Source organism: Labeo rohita, chromosome 10, assembly GCF_022985175.1.
Source record: "Labeo rohita strain BAU-BD-2019 chromosome 10, IGBB_LRoh.1.0, whole genome shotgun sequence".
Taxonomy (NCBI): Eukaryota; Metazoa; Chordata; class Actinopteri; order Cypriniformes; family Cyprinidae; genus Labeo; species Labeo rohita.
The window spans coordinates 6,471,914-6,487,245 of NC_066878.1; the positions used below are offsets into that span (position 1 = coordinate 6,471,914).

Consider the following 15,332-nt stretch of genomic DNA (forward strand, 5'->3'; position numbering starts at 1 on the left):
TAAATAACTAAACATACATTTGGGACAAATTTTCTCGTTTCTCGTGGCACAAATAAATAGGTGTCCTCTGCTTTCCGTCTAGGCGAACAGCCAACAGCCAAGGCGACCTGCAGCCGAATGTAGGTCTCGTTTGATGCCGATAGGGGGCCAGCGGGCTCCGCCGTTAATGAACCGGAGATGCGCGTCCAGGGCCCGGGGTGTTCGGTACGACACGAAATAATGCCAGTGGAAGAGGAACCGCGGAGGTGTACACTCGGCAGCGAGGGGTACGGGGAGAGAGAGAGAGGAGGGGGGGAGATGGTGGGAGGGGTCTGATATGGCAGACGTCACGGCTTGTGTAGGGGAGTATAGGCTGTGTTGTCAGCCTGGTGTCAGTCTGATGAAGATTGGCATTCAGGTAAGCTGTCATTCATTTTCAATGTCAGAGCGCGGAGCGGGCGAACACTCCAGCGTGTTTTTTTCCCCTCTCGCTCTCATTACAAAAGGCAGGACATTATTCATACAGACTGGCCGAGGGCTGAGGGGAGAGAATGATAGACAGACAGAGAGAGGGAGAGAGAAAGTGAGGGAAAGAGAGAGAGAGAGAGCGAGCGTGAGTGAGCGGGAGGGAGGAGGAGGAAGAGAACGAGTGCGATAGAAGGAGGGAGGAAGAGAGGAAAGACGGGAGAAGATGCCGTGCAGTTCGGGGGAGCGCATAAGAGTCTTTCTGGATGATTTTTTTGGTGGATGATGCGTTGGACTTGTGAAATGTGGTGGTAATTTTTGCGGCGATATTTTTTGGGGGTTTCAAACGGCAATTTATAGTCTTTTTCGTAGGGGGATACATGATTGATTCGTCATAACGCGCAAAATATACGCATCTAAATTCACATTTAGAATTTTAGTGTATTTTTGATATCACCAATGTTTTGTTTAGAGCTATACTTATGTCTTGTTGGCTTTTAATGAGTTTAAATATTTGTATTTTAATGCTCGTTTATGACTAGTCAGTTTTGAAACAAAATAGTGTTTAGTAAATGTTCATCTGGCATTCAGATCTTGACCTGAGATTATCGCACATTATCAGATTAGTGCTTAGGAAAAGAAAAACACGATTTACCTGCGTTGTTCATATTATATCTATAACTTTTTTTAAGAATATGGGTACATTTTGGGTCGCGATTTTTTTTTAAAAAAACTATTTTTTAAATATTTTATGGTGTGTGGAATCTATAATAAACTTTTGATGAACAATAATATGTTTTACATTTTGTTTATGAACCGTTCAATACTGGCTCTAATAACTGTGTTGGAGTTCGTACTGTTGTTATGGTTACCACATCGCGACGTCTTTTCGCTAGCGACTATTTAGCGACTGTTGAAAATACGTAGGTTATAACTTGTAATCTAACTTTTTTGTTTGAAAGTGTTGTTTTATACAACGTGTATGTTACTTTTAAGGCCCCCCATCTTTTTATATTTTCTTGTTGTGGTGTTTTTAGACAGTCTCCCCCAAAACGTCTAACGTTAATTTCATTTCTGGTTGCTAGTAGGTAAACGACAGGTAAATGACCACAGTAAACACGTGTAAAAAGTACTAGAAATACTATTAGAAACAGGTTTTAAGTACAGTCATCATAGTTCAGCTATGGGTATTACTTTAAAAAAATGTGTCAGTTTAATAGCTCTTTGCTGCTGCTATGTCTACTGTACATTTTTAAAGTTTGGATGGCAGTTTGTGTGGTAAAGTATTTATTACTCTGGATTTGTCCTTTGATTTGTAAAACATGAAGCTGATTGTTCCGTTTTGACTTGCAGAGACAACATTACATGGTGTTGTAAACAAGTTCCTCTTTAGATATAGACTTTTGTATAGTTCCTTTGTAAAAGTTTAGTGACTCTCACAATTGCATGTGACATTTTTTCTGCAAATTTGGATTCTCTTCATAAACTAGCTAAGCTGATGCTGAAACGCAGGTAACATTGTAAAGTAAGAAACAGGTGACATGACTCTTTTTTTAAAATGTTGTAAAGGTGTCAGGGTTGTTTGCAGTTTACATCCGTTTGCAAGCTTATATAATATATTAATTTGCACAAAAGTTTAAATCTAAGATAATCTCTCATTCATGTTTTATATTAGAATAACTGCAAGTGAGCGCTGTTTCATAATTGGTATTAATTAGATCATTTGCAATGTTGAGTTTTATTCTCTGCAGAAACGTGGTGAGAAAATACATCTCATATCCTTTTTCTGAATGACTTCATTTAATACATTAAGTATAAAGTAACACCTTTCATAATACTATTCAGGAAAAAAAGCTAAATGCTAAATTCTGAACGTATTTAAATAACACTTTCTTAACACTTTTAAACAATCAACACTCTCTACAAATTTTTAAATGCGATTAACTTATAAGATTAACCAGTATAAGCCGCAACAAAGTTGCAGATTTGAATTTCTTTAGTGTTAAATATCAAAATATTATGACACACAAACTTGCTGTAGCATCTGTTTAACAACATAACAGTGACACTGCATGTCCATTTCCCCCCCAAAGTCAAATCTCATTTAATCAGCTGTTTTATTTCTGCGGTGCAAGCGATCATGGGGCTGTAATGTTTTGTCTGGAAGATAAAAGTTGTTGGATGGGGCTAATTTAAATGCCGAGATCCCTGCTGGGATCTTAATTGATGATTTGTGTCGCGGGACAAGCTGCCCAGGGGCAAAACTGCAAACACAAAATACTCCGACTTTATTTGCATATTCCCCTTCTCCACATTACGAGCAAATTACAATCGGAGGTTCAATACTGCAGGACCCGGAGCTCTTTTGGCCTAATCACTAATAAAATGACTCAGTCGGCCTAAATGAGGGAAGTAAACTGAGCAAAAAAAGATTGTAAACCAGTTGTGATGCTTCTTGACGTGCATAAAGCTATTTAGAAAATTGTCTTCCCTTCTAATGTGTCGTTTCTGATGCCAACTATATACATTCAAACCATTATACATAATCCAAATGCCTTTTTGTCCACAGGTCTTATTTGGATTTTTCAGAGCTTACACATGTTGTTTGTCTGTTGACAGTTAATGAGATACTCGTCGTGTTTGTGCAAAATAAAAAATGCAGGCTCAAATGAGAATTATTCATCAGCCTTGTAGTCTGCCGGGGTCTTGTGTGTTCAAGGTGAAGCAATATGAGGCTACATTGTTCTTCGCTCTTCTTAGATGCACAGAGACAGAGCTCTGTTGTTGCAGGCTTCCACTGCTAAGCCTTTGCTGATCCTGATGGCTCTCTGAGGAGCGTGGGCCTGTTATTGCCGTTGGACGGCTGTGCGTCCAAATGACCTCGCTATGCTGCTCTCTTACCGCTAGGCACGGCGGTCAAACTCCTCTCTTGGGACCTGGAGGTAGGGGAAGATTTGCTTGATTTACACGTGCGCAGGCACTTAACGGTCAGCCGTCGCCTGGTGCTCACATCACAGGCCGTGCTGTTTTGATGTCACCCTGGCCTTTGAGAGAGACGTGGCATGATAGGTTGGAACTGACGTTGATTTGATTTACGAGAAAACACTGACTTGAAATCGCCAGTCTCCATAAAGAAGCAGTGATCTGATGTTAACAAATGTGATGAAGTCGTCCTTTGGTGTGCTTGTCAGCACTTGTCACGCACTTAAATAGATGTCGCAGAATGACAAATGACTTGATGAAAATCTGCCCTTGACTGTACTTACACTCACGTCTGTATCTGCAGCATTTAAAACAGCTTGAGCAAAATTCTAGATGAAAATAGATTAATAAAAAGGAATGAAATAAAAAAATAAAAAGCTGGAATTTTTAGCACTTAAACTTGTCCCACACAATTTGTTCTACACACGAGTGGTACAGTATTTGTATGACATCCTGAGGAGAATTGAGCTAGTTCTTATTTTAGTATAATTGAGATACTATTATAGTTTTTGTTAAAATTTTAAATAAATAAAAAAAAGTTAAAAGTTCTACTTTTAGTTATTTTAGGATATCAGTTTAAACTAAATTAAGTAGCTAAAATAATTATGTATTTGTTTATATTTTATTTTAGTTAACATTTATTTTACTTTAAGTAAAGTATTTTATTTTATTTTTTTTATTTATTAGAAATGTTGGGACGTAGCTAAAATAAAAGTTTTTTTATGTTATATTTATTTTCAGTTAACACTTATATTACTTCAAGTAAAGTATTTCATTTATTATTTAATTATTTATTTATTAGAAAAGTTGGGAAGTAGCTAAAATAAGTTTTATTTTATTTCATTTAATGTATGTTTTACTTCAGGTAAAGTATTTTATTCATTTTAGAAATGTTGGGAACTAGCTAAAATAAAAGTTTTTGGTTTTATTTTAGTTCAGTTAACACTTATTTTATGTATTTTATTTATTTATCTATATTTATTATTTAGAAATGTTGGGAATTAGCTCCAATAGAAGTTTTTTTATGTTGTTTTGTTTAGTTCAGGTAATGTTTGTTTTACTTCAAGTGTTTATTTATTTATTAATTTATTTATTTATTAATTTTTAGAAATATTGGAACTAGCTAAAATAAAAGCTTTTTGTGTTTATTTTATTTTAGTTAACATTTATTTTACTTCAAGTAAAGTATTTTATTTATTTTTTTATCTATTTATTTATGTAGAAATGTTGGGAAATAGCTAAAATAAAAGTTTTATGTTATATTTTATTTCAGTTAATGCTTATTTTTCTTTAAATAAAGTATTTTTGTATTTATTTATTTATTTTTATGATTTTAGATCTAGTTAACTATAATAATAGTGCCTGGTCAGTCATCAAACAGCTGAAAATAGGGTTCTTAAATGCAGGTCCTTAAAAACTACAATTTTAGGCCTTAGAAAGTCTTAAATATCCTAAATGGTAAAAGAAAAGTCAGAATTATTAATTTAAGAGGCGTTAAAGTGTGGGGAAAAAAACAAGAAGAAGAATCGCGATACGGTTTAATTTGATAAAACCTGTATTATTTGTAATGTTGTTTAAATAATTGTTTTTACAGTAATTTTATGTGCATGTCTTTAAAAGGTCTTAAAAGCCTTCAGTTTGATTTTTAAAAACCCAGTAGACTTAAATTTCAAGCCAGTGGTAAAAACCAGAATATCATAGTGTGATTTGTGGGTGGGATCTTTTGAACTTGACCTGGCAACACCTTAGCAATTGCACACTAATGCGCTGGCAGCCGCCCATGAATAGCAGTGATTTTTGCACCAGTAAAACAGCTTTTCTTAAGACAAAAAGGTATTTCTTTAAAATAATAATAATAAAGTATTATTATCTCATGCAAATGACAGACAAAGTTGTTCATAAGAACAGAAATAATTACTTCACCAGGATCAAAAGCAGAGTCAAATTAGCAGCAGCTTATTATTAATTCTGAATTTAAAAACCTTGAACAAGTCTGTAAACCTCCATGTGCCTTTGTTCTTATCTCTAGTGGAATGCTGATAATCCAAATAAATGTACTCAGCGTCACTGAGGGAAATACGAACACTTCCACCAAATCTTGAATTTATTATATTTCTGAATACTTTCTCAGCACAGACGAAGGTTGAAAATATTTTATTTGAATTCTGTTTGAGATCAAAGTAGGAAGAAAAAAAAAAAGCCCTACCCAAGACCAATTCATATCTTTTTCCCCCTCTAAATATATAAATATATGCATGAGTATAATAACTAGTCAAATTAAAATAATGTGCTAGAGGCAGGAGAGTGCTTGACTAAGGTTGAGAGAGAATGATGTTTAATATTTTCTCTATTAGAGCGAGCACGAGAATTGTAGTTCTCACATGTTTTACACATTTCATATGTTGGTGTCATTTGGCGTGACTGGAGAGATAGATAGATGTTCTCCAGCGGTGCATTGTGTGCATTTCGCTCTCCTGTCTTTCGGAGTGCGGCGTTTTTATTAGAGCTGAAATAGTGCGTTGAATTCTCATCTATTACTGTAAAAGCCATCTTCTCCGAAAGTGGCATCTCGCTCCGTCCCGTTTCAATGACATCATTCATAAAGGCATGTTTTTCTCCCATTCACACTTCCTGCTCTGTCCTCTGGAGCATTCAAACACAGACCACCATTGATTCCAACCACCTGATTTCATTTGGACCTTTGACACTGGGCTATATCGGAGTTTCCTCTCCCGCTGATCTATTTGTGCATCTTTTGTTGCGCTTCGAACAGAACCCCCCACGTTTCCATCATCCTCTTTTAAGCTCGGAGCCACTGAAAGGCATTGATCGCTAGCTGTATGTGTGCAAAATGCCTGGAATGGCGTCAGTACATGACAGAATCACTTAACGGCAAGAACTGAGTTATTCTTCCTTTTATTAATGCATTGGAATGGTTTTCCTTATATAGGTGCTGAGTGACTCCTGAATGGCGGCTAATTCACTCGCTTTAAAAGGATTATTAATGCATATCAATCCAGATAAATGGATCTTAGTTTTATTTGCAAAGTGGTCTATCTCAGCTAGTTTTGTTGGCCTGTTGCTTTGCAAATACCGGTAGGAGCAATTTTTTTTTTTGCTTTCTAATAAAATGCATTAGGACGGAGCAGCCTCTGGGACGTCATAAAGCACCTGGCTTCCCGGTGGCTTTAGCCGCAATCTTTGATTTACAGCTTGCAGAAGTTTTTCTTCTTGAAAACTAAGTCTCTGCCTTTTTTTCCCCAACCGAGACCACTAATTCCAGTTTAGTTTGGGTATTTTAGAATCTACTGATCTTTTGTCTAATCTTTTAATGCTATAAATCTATAAGGAGATCTATAAATAAGAAATGAAGCGCCAAACAGGAATAATTAGATAAAATATGAATAATGTCAATTTTGAATATATGAAAGTTAATCTGAAGTAAATTAGAATATATAGTTATAATTCTGACTATATAGAAGTAAATCAGAATATAAAGTTATAATTCTGAATATATAGATACAAAATGTAATACAAAAATATAAATCATGAATATATAGAAGTAAAACTGAATATATAATTTTAAGTCTGAATATCTAAATGTAGATTTTGAATATTTACTTATAATTCTGAATATATAGAAGTAAATCTGAATATATGTTTATAAAATTAGAATATACAGAAGTAAATCAGAATATGTAGTTATAATTCTAAATATATAGAAGTAAATCAGAATATGTAGTTATAATTCTGAATATATAGATACAAAATGTAATACAAAAATGTAAATCATGAATATATAGAAGTAAATCTGAGTATATAGTTTTAAGTCTGAATATCTAAATGTAAATTTTGAATATTAATTCTGAATATAGAGAAGTAAATCTGAATTTATGTTTATAAAATCAGAATATACAGAAGTAAATCAGAATATATAGTTATAATTCTGAATATATAGATACAAAATGTAGTACAAAAATAAAAATAATGAATATATAGAAGTAAAACTGAATATATAATTTTAAGTCTGAATACCTAAATGTATATTTTGAATATTTACTTATAATTCTGAATATATAGAACTAAATCTGAATATGTTTATAAAATCAGAATATACAGAAGTAAATCAGAATATATAGTTATAATTCTGAATATATAGAAGTAAATCAGAATATATAGTTATAAATCTGACTATATAAATTTAAATTGAATATATAGTTATGTCTAAATATATAGATACAAAATGTAATACAAAATATAAATCATGAATATATAAGTAAATCTGAATATGTTTAGAAAATTAGAATATACAGAAGTAAATCAGAATATATAGTTATAATTCTGAATATATAGAAGTAAATCAGAATATATAGTTATAAATCTGACTATATAAATGTAAATCCGAATATATAGTTATAAGTCTGAATATATAGATACAAAATGTAATACAAAAATGTAAATCATGAATATATAGAAGTAAATCTGAATATGTAGTTTTAAGTCTAAATATCTAAATGTAAATTTTGAATATTTACTTAATTCTGAATATATAGAAGTAAATCTGAATGTATGTTTATAAATTCAGAATATACAGAAGTAAATCAGAATATATAGTTATAAATCTGACTATATAAATGTAAATCTGAATATATAGTTAAAAATCTGACTATATAAATGTAAATCCGAATATATAGTTATAAGTCTGAATATATAGATACAAAATGTAATACAAAAATGTAAATCATGAATATATAGAAGTAATTCTGAATATATGGAGGTAAATCAGAAAATATAGTTATAAATTTGACTATTTAAATGTAAATCTGAATATAGCGTTATAAGTCTGAAAATATAGATACAAATTGTAATATGGGATGTATAAGCATAATGTTTTCGTTTAAAAACTTTCTACTGACATGACTGATAATAAAGCTAATTATATAATAATAATATATATAATAATAATAATAATAATACTGAGATGTAGACTGTGTGTGTGTGTGTGTGTGTGTGTATATATATATATATATGTTTATTCTGATTTACTTACTATATATTCACAATTTACTTTTATATATTCAAATTTTATAAAACAATTTCCTTTTTGGCGCTTCATAATAATATATATGATGTATATATACAATATATTATGTTTTTTATTTATTTTTTATTTTTAAGAAAACGCTTGGTGGTTAATGAAATTTATCATCAAAACAGTCAACTTAAAAACTAAACACCTGCACCGCAAAAACAAAAATTGTTGTAAGAAACAATTGTCAATTAAAAAATTGCTAGTAAATTTCACAATCATGAAGAAATGGCAGGTAACACACTGAATTAAAGTAGAAATATTGATGAAAAAATTATATTTAAAATGTTCTAGCTAATAAGAATTTCTGAAATTATTGCAGATATTTTAAGAGTAGACATATTTTCGGTTTTATGCAAATTGATGAAATGTTTTTTAGTATTAATACATTTTAAAATGTATGTAGTTATTTATTTATCTTTGATAGCTACTAAAAGACTATTTATGTTATTAAAGAATAAATAAGTTGTGAGAAATTTCAGGCTTCCCTTCCTCTTCAGACTGTGGTGAAAAAGGCTACAAGGAACATTTTATATATTTTTAGGAGAGGAAAATGCAGAATGCAGAGAAGCTGCAGTAAATTGTTTTCCACAAGTGAGGGGGAATGGATTTGGGAATATGTGTGGAAAGCTAGTCCACAGTGACTGCTCTGATCTCATCGTTTCTGTACTAATATCGTAGCTCAAAATAGCTCTATTTGCAAAATAATTCAGGAGTTCTTATAACGTCAATAAAAACGTATTTTTCTCAAAGGGCGCTCTTGGTGTTATTGTACCACACTGGTTGCAGAACAATCATGTAAAGTGTTGTGATGTCCTTAAATGATTTATTCCAATAAGTGAAAAGTGCTTTCCACAATCACTCTGCAATTTAGTGTTGAAAAAGTTGCTAATTCGTCTATTATTTATCTATTTATATATGTACTTGTTTTTATCAGTCCAACAGTGCGAGTGTTCATCATTATATCTAAATTCCTCCGAGCTCAGTGCTGTTTAGCGCTGCTGGTGGGTGATATTTGATACATCAGTATAAGCAGCACGATTTTAGGCTGCGGGGTGCTTTGCCTTCCTCGAGCACATGAGAGATTTCACACACACGCTCGCACACACCAGCTGCTTTATTGCGTTCGTACAGTATGTGCCGACAGTTTTGGGAAAACCTCATGTCATTTCAGATTTAAGAGGCGGTTGCAGTCGCCAACAAAAGGCCTCAACAACATATTTTTGGCTTTCTAATGGATGTTCCAACTATGCTAAACCACATATCGCTGCTTCTCGCTCTGGTTTGTTTTTAGGGGCCCCATAAGGCATAAAGTTGTTTCCTTTCAAGTGGAGTGTAAACATATAAAAGGTTGCAGACTGAGTGTTTTCTGGCTTCAGTGTTTGGAAATATCTCTGAACATTAAACAATCCTTTATTCCCAAAGCAGTTACTTCACAATAAATTAGCACATTACTGCAGTGTTTCCCAACCGTTTTGGACTTATGTACCCCCACAGCCTCATCAGCAAGACTTAAGTACCTCTGCATCAACACCAAACTAGAAAAGTTTTTCTTTTGATTTGCATTATACTGGATATCATCCTGAATTATCATTAATGTTATTAGAAGGCAAATGATTAACTTTTCATTTTTAATTGTTTATTATTTCATGTGAGTGTTACTCCAAATTAAGTCTGATCATCCCAGATTTGCTGGTCTAAATTATAAATAAAATAAAATAGAATGCATATAAGAAATATAAAATATAATTTATATGCGTGTATATTTCTTAACATGATACTAATACAGAGATAGAATAAATAGAAATACTTCTAAAATATTGTAATATTTATAAATAATTCTGATTTTAATTTTATATTTTCTTAATTGTATATTTTAATAAATACATTAATACACACACACACACACACACACATATATATATATATAAAACATTTTACAACATATATTTTTATGTATAAAAGAAGTTATACACACATATGAAATTAATTTATATTATCAATATATGACTTATATATATAAATAAAACATTTACAACATATTTTTATGTATAAAAGAAGTTATACACACATATTAAATTAATTTATATTATCAGTATATGATTTATGTTTATTTATGTGCAATGCTTTTATTTAAAAATAAATTCTACACACACATACATACATATATGTATTTAAAATGTATTTTAAAATAGCTGAATGAGATATATATATATATATATATATATATATATAAACATTGTATATATTTTAATATAGAAACATAAAATTTATTTTATATTTACATTATATTTTAATAGTAAACATTTATATAAAAAATATATATAAATGTTAAATATATTTCTGTTAATATTAATAAAACATTATTATATTATATTATATTATATTATGTTATATTATATTATTATGTTTTTCCCTTGCACCGTCCCCATTAAAATGAATGAATTTTCAGTGTTTTCTGATGCAGTGCAAACTCTACTGTGTAGGTGACCTTACTGAATTGACTAGTTGATGATCTTACGGACAGACGCCTGTACTTCAGTTTTCTCCAGCTGCTAGCCGTGAGACTTCTGGTGACTGTTCAATTGAAAACTTAGAGGGAGATAAATATAGCAAACGAAATTGTGCCCCGCTTTGTGTGAAACTCTAGAAACGGATGGTCTTCAGAGAAATCATCACTTGCCATACGGGGGATGATATTAATGCGAGGCCGCAAACACTGAGTGCGATAACAGCCAGGAGACTGATCAGCGATGCATCAGCCATTTATCGACCACAACTGCGTGGAAAACAATCTCGTGCTCCCTGACTGTTAGAACTTTATAGCGTTGCCCTTCAAAAAGGACTGATGACAGCTCTGAGCTAAAAGTGAAACATAAACAGCTGCTGCCCCAGAGTGTGGGGGAAATGTAGACGCATGCATGTGGCACTCTGCCATAGCCGGGGTAGGATGACACAAGTTTTTGGGAAGAGCGAGGACAGCGAATGCCCTCACCGTTAGGGAGAGAAGTCGGCCCGTGCACCCAGGTGGCTAATACATCCTTGCCGGATTTGGAACAGAAGTGTGAAGCGATGCGCAGAAGGTGGCAGTAATGCAAAATATGGCGTACACCTGCCTTTTATGTCGTGTCGCAGTCCACCGTTCTGCTGGTCGTATGCACTATTTATAAACCATCATAGACACCTAATACAGCTCATCACACCTTTTAGCTCAGCTGACTTTAGCAATAAACACAACTGGCCTGAGCAAGAGCGAAAGGGTTAACCTTTTCCTTCCCGTTAGAAAAGGAGGGTGGAAAAAACAGAGTGAGAGGTCATGGTGAATGCTTATAGGGTAGGGGAATTCCTCACCATTTTATTGATGCGTAATAGTGAAACAGACTGCGGTCTTAACAAACAGGTTTAGAGCAGTGTTAGTTTAGTTTTATTTATATATTTATAATTTATATATTCTACATATGTATATTTTATTAACTTTATAATTTAATATTTTGAATTACCTTTTAATTTTGTTATATTTTTTACTTAGTAATTCTACTACAGCTACTACTTTTTTCAAGTAGTTGGCAAGGAAACATCTCAATTTTTTTTTTTAAATATTTGTATTTTATTTAGTCCTCAAAAATTTATTTTAACTCAAACAGTAGAGTTTAATACTAGCAGTGCCAGTGTCCAGCCCAATCTCATGGCAGTTCATACATATTTTATCAGGTGGCTATTTGTGAGGAGTGAGGTCGTACAAATTCGTACTCTTTGAAAAATCTTACGTATTTTGCGCGGTGGCAAATTTGTAGGGATTTGTACGAATGACCTCTTAAACCTCACAGAAATCGTACAAAATTGTAAGTGCGAGATCGTATGAATTCGTACGATTTGTGAAAAATCTTAAATATTTTACAAGGTGGCTAATTGTGAGTGGTGAGTTTGTACGAATTTGTGAAAAGTCGTACATAGTTTACAAGGTGTCAAATTTGTAGGAATTCATACGAATGACCACCCTTAACTCCGCTTTTAAACTTACCCCTCACAAATTTGAACAAAATTGTATGAGCGAGGTCATACGAATTCATATGATTTGTAAAAAATCTTACATATTTTACGAGGTGGCTAATTGTGAGGAGTGAGGTTGTACGAATTCGTACAACATGTGAAAAATTGTACGTATTTTACGAGGTGGCAAATTTGTAGGAATTCATACGAATGACCACCCCTAACTCCGCCCTTAAACTTACTCCTCACAAATTTGAACAAAACTGTAAGAGTTATGTCGTACGAATTCATATGATTTGTGAAAAATCGTACTTATTTGAAGAGGTGGCTAATTGTGAGGAGTGAGGTCGTACCAATTCATACGATTTCTGAAAAATCTCACATATTTGTAGGATTGAGGTCATACAAATTCGTACAATTTGTAAAAAATATGATATATTTGCAAGGTGGTTAATTGTGAGGAGTGAGATCATACGAATTTTTACGTTTTGTGAAAAATCTTACGCATTTTACGAGGTGACAACTTCGTAGGAGTTCATACTAGTGACCACCCCTAACTCCACCCCTAAACTTACCCCTCACAGAAATTGTATAAAATTGTATGAGCAAGGTCCACTATGTAAAATATGTTTGAAGTGGTAGTGTTGCCAATGCCATGGGTTCAGTTCCTAGGGAAGCCAAGAACTGATAAAATGTGTACCTTGAATGCCACTTTGGATAAAAGCATCTCCCACATGCACAAGTGTAAAATACTTGTATGCCTATTACCTACATAAAAAACAGCTGCCTGTGACAGCTACCAAGATTGGCACTGAGTGAAGCGAAAGAGACTGACACACCTGGTGCAATGGTGTTGACAGATTACTGAAGTTTTTACCACCTCAGTATTGCTAGAACGCATGTACGCACAATAGCAGTGCACACTTAATGTATTAGCACTGATGTTTGCTTACTTGATTTTCTGGCCTTAGACTGCACATATGTGTTTCCGTGAGCTGCACGTGTGTGTGTCTCATCTTGTGTGTATGCGACAGACTCATGAAAACCATCTTAAGCCAGGGAATCTGCTGAAAGCTCAGTGTCTGACTCTCCCATGTCCCAGCTCTCATTCCTAAAGTCCCAGGACAGGAAGCAGAGCGAGCTGCAGGCCTCACAGAGTGTCTGGGTTTGGGCAGATGGGAGCTGGAGTTTGGCTGAGGGCCAGAGAGCTCCGGTGAGCAGAGAGAAACGAAACAGCATATGAGCTCAGGGATGGATATTCCACACGGCGAGGTGACCGTCAGCTTTTGTCATGTTAGTTTTAGTAATAATAATATTCGTTTACAATATTTACAAATATTTTTTATTTTAATTTGAAGAGTGGATTTGAGTCATATCCAGAGACTAGTATATGAAAAAAAATGTGTCTTTTTTTTTAAAGAAAATTTCTTCAGCAGAAAATCTGCATATTAGGATTTCTGAAGGGTCACGTGGCACTGAAAACTAGAGTACTGCTGAACATTCAGCTTTTCCATCACAGGAATAAACTATGTTTTAAAATATATTAAAATAGGACAAATTGCAATAATATGTTACGATATTACTGTTTTTACTATATATCTGACCAAATAAGTGCAGTGAACATGACAGACTTCTTTCAAAATCATTAAAGTTTTTTGGCTTTAAGTATGAATATATTAACCTTAAAGTTCTCCAAATGTGCTTCAAAAAATGACAGAATTCACATTTACAAGATATGAGCATTCAAAACTTACATTTCCTAATTTCAGCCAATATGGATCAGTGATTTTAATGACATCACCGTGTATGTCAGCTTCTCATTAAACTTTCTGTCCAATCAAATGCTCTCTATAATCCAAAATGTCCTGCCCCTTGCTCTATAAATAGACGCTGAAGCTGCAGATGAAATCAGTCACTTGTTTACAGAATTTGTATTTTCTATATGGTGAATGGTATTTTCACATAGTGCACTGTATAGAGGATAGGAAAGTCCTGCAAACCATCATAGCGTGCACACAGTGTGTTCTGGTGCAGAGACACGATAGCACGAAGCGGATCATATGCGTGAGTTGATGCAAACCATAAAACGTATATTTTATAGCAATGTGGATGAGATTGTGGCTTTCATATGCTGTCAAATGCAGCTTTACCAAGCTCAACAGCTGTGGTCCAAACTGTGATATAAACAAAACACTATTGGCTATTTAAAAAAAAAAGGGATGGAACTGCTTGATATGTCCCGCCCTGTCTTCCTGTTTTAGTTGGAATTAGGCCAGCACATAGAAAACGCTGTATGTTTCACTTCAGTAGACCTTTAAAAAAAAATGTAAAAAGAAGTTCACTTCCAGAACAAAAATTTACAGATAATTTACTCACCCCCTTGTCATCCAAGATGTTAATGTCTTTCTTTCTTAAGTTGTAAAGAAATTATGTTTTTTGAGGAAAACATTTCAGGATTTCTCTCCATATAGTGGACTTTTATGGTGCCCCCGAGTTTGAACTGTTTAAATGCAGTTTCGAAAGGCTCTAAATGATCCCAGCTAAGGAAGAAGGGTCTTATCTAGCAAACGATCGGTTATTTTCTAAAACAAATGTATAATTTATACACTAATTAACCTCGAATGCTCGTCTTGTCTAAGTCTGCGTGAACTCTGTGTATTCCAGTTCAAGACAGTTAGGGAAGGTCGAAAAACTCTCATCTCATTTTCTCCTCTAACTTCAAAATCATCCTACATCGCTGCAGAAGTACCAACCCAGTGTTAACAAAGTGAATGTGCAAAGAAAATCAAATGCCCTTTACAAAAAAAGGTAAAACTATGATGTAGGA

The 15,332-nt window shown here is 33.4% G+C and overlaps 1 protein-coding gene across 1 annotated transcript in view; it reads left to right on the forward strand.

Annotated features, from left to right (window-relative positions):
- Window positions 1-311: 311 nt before the first annotated feature.
- The window catches only part of pknox2 (pbx/knotted 1 homeobox 2), a 94,537-nt gene continuing 79,516 nt past the window's right edge, over window positions 312-15,332 (forward strand). Inside the window, exon 1 of the mRNA XM_051121683.1 lies at window positions 312-397. The gene's annotated coding sequence lies outside the window, so the exon portion shown is untranslated. The remainder of the gene's footprint in view (window positions 398-15,332) is intronic.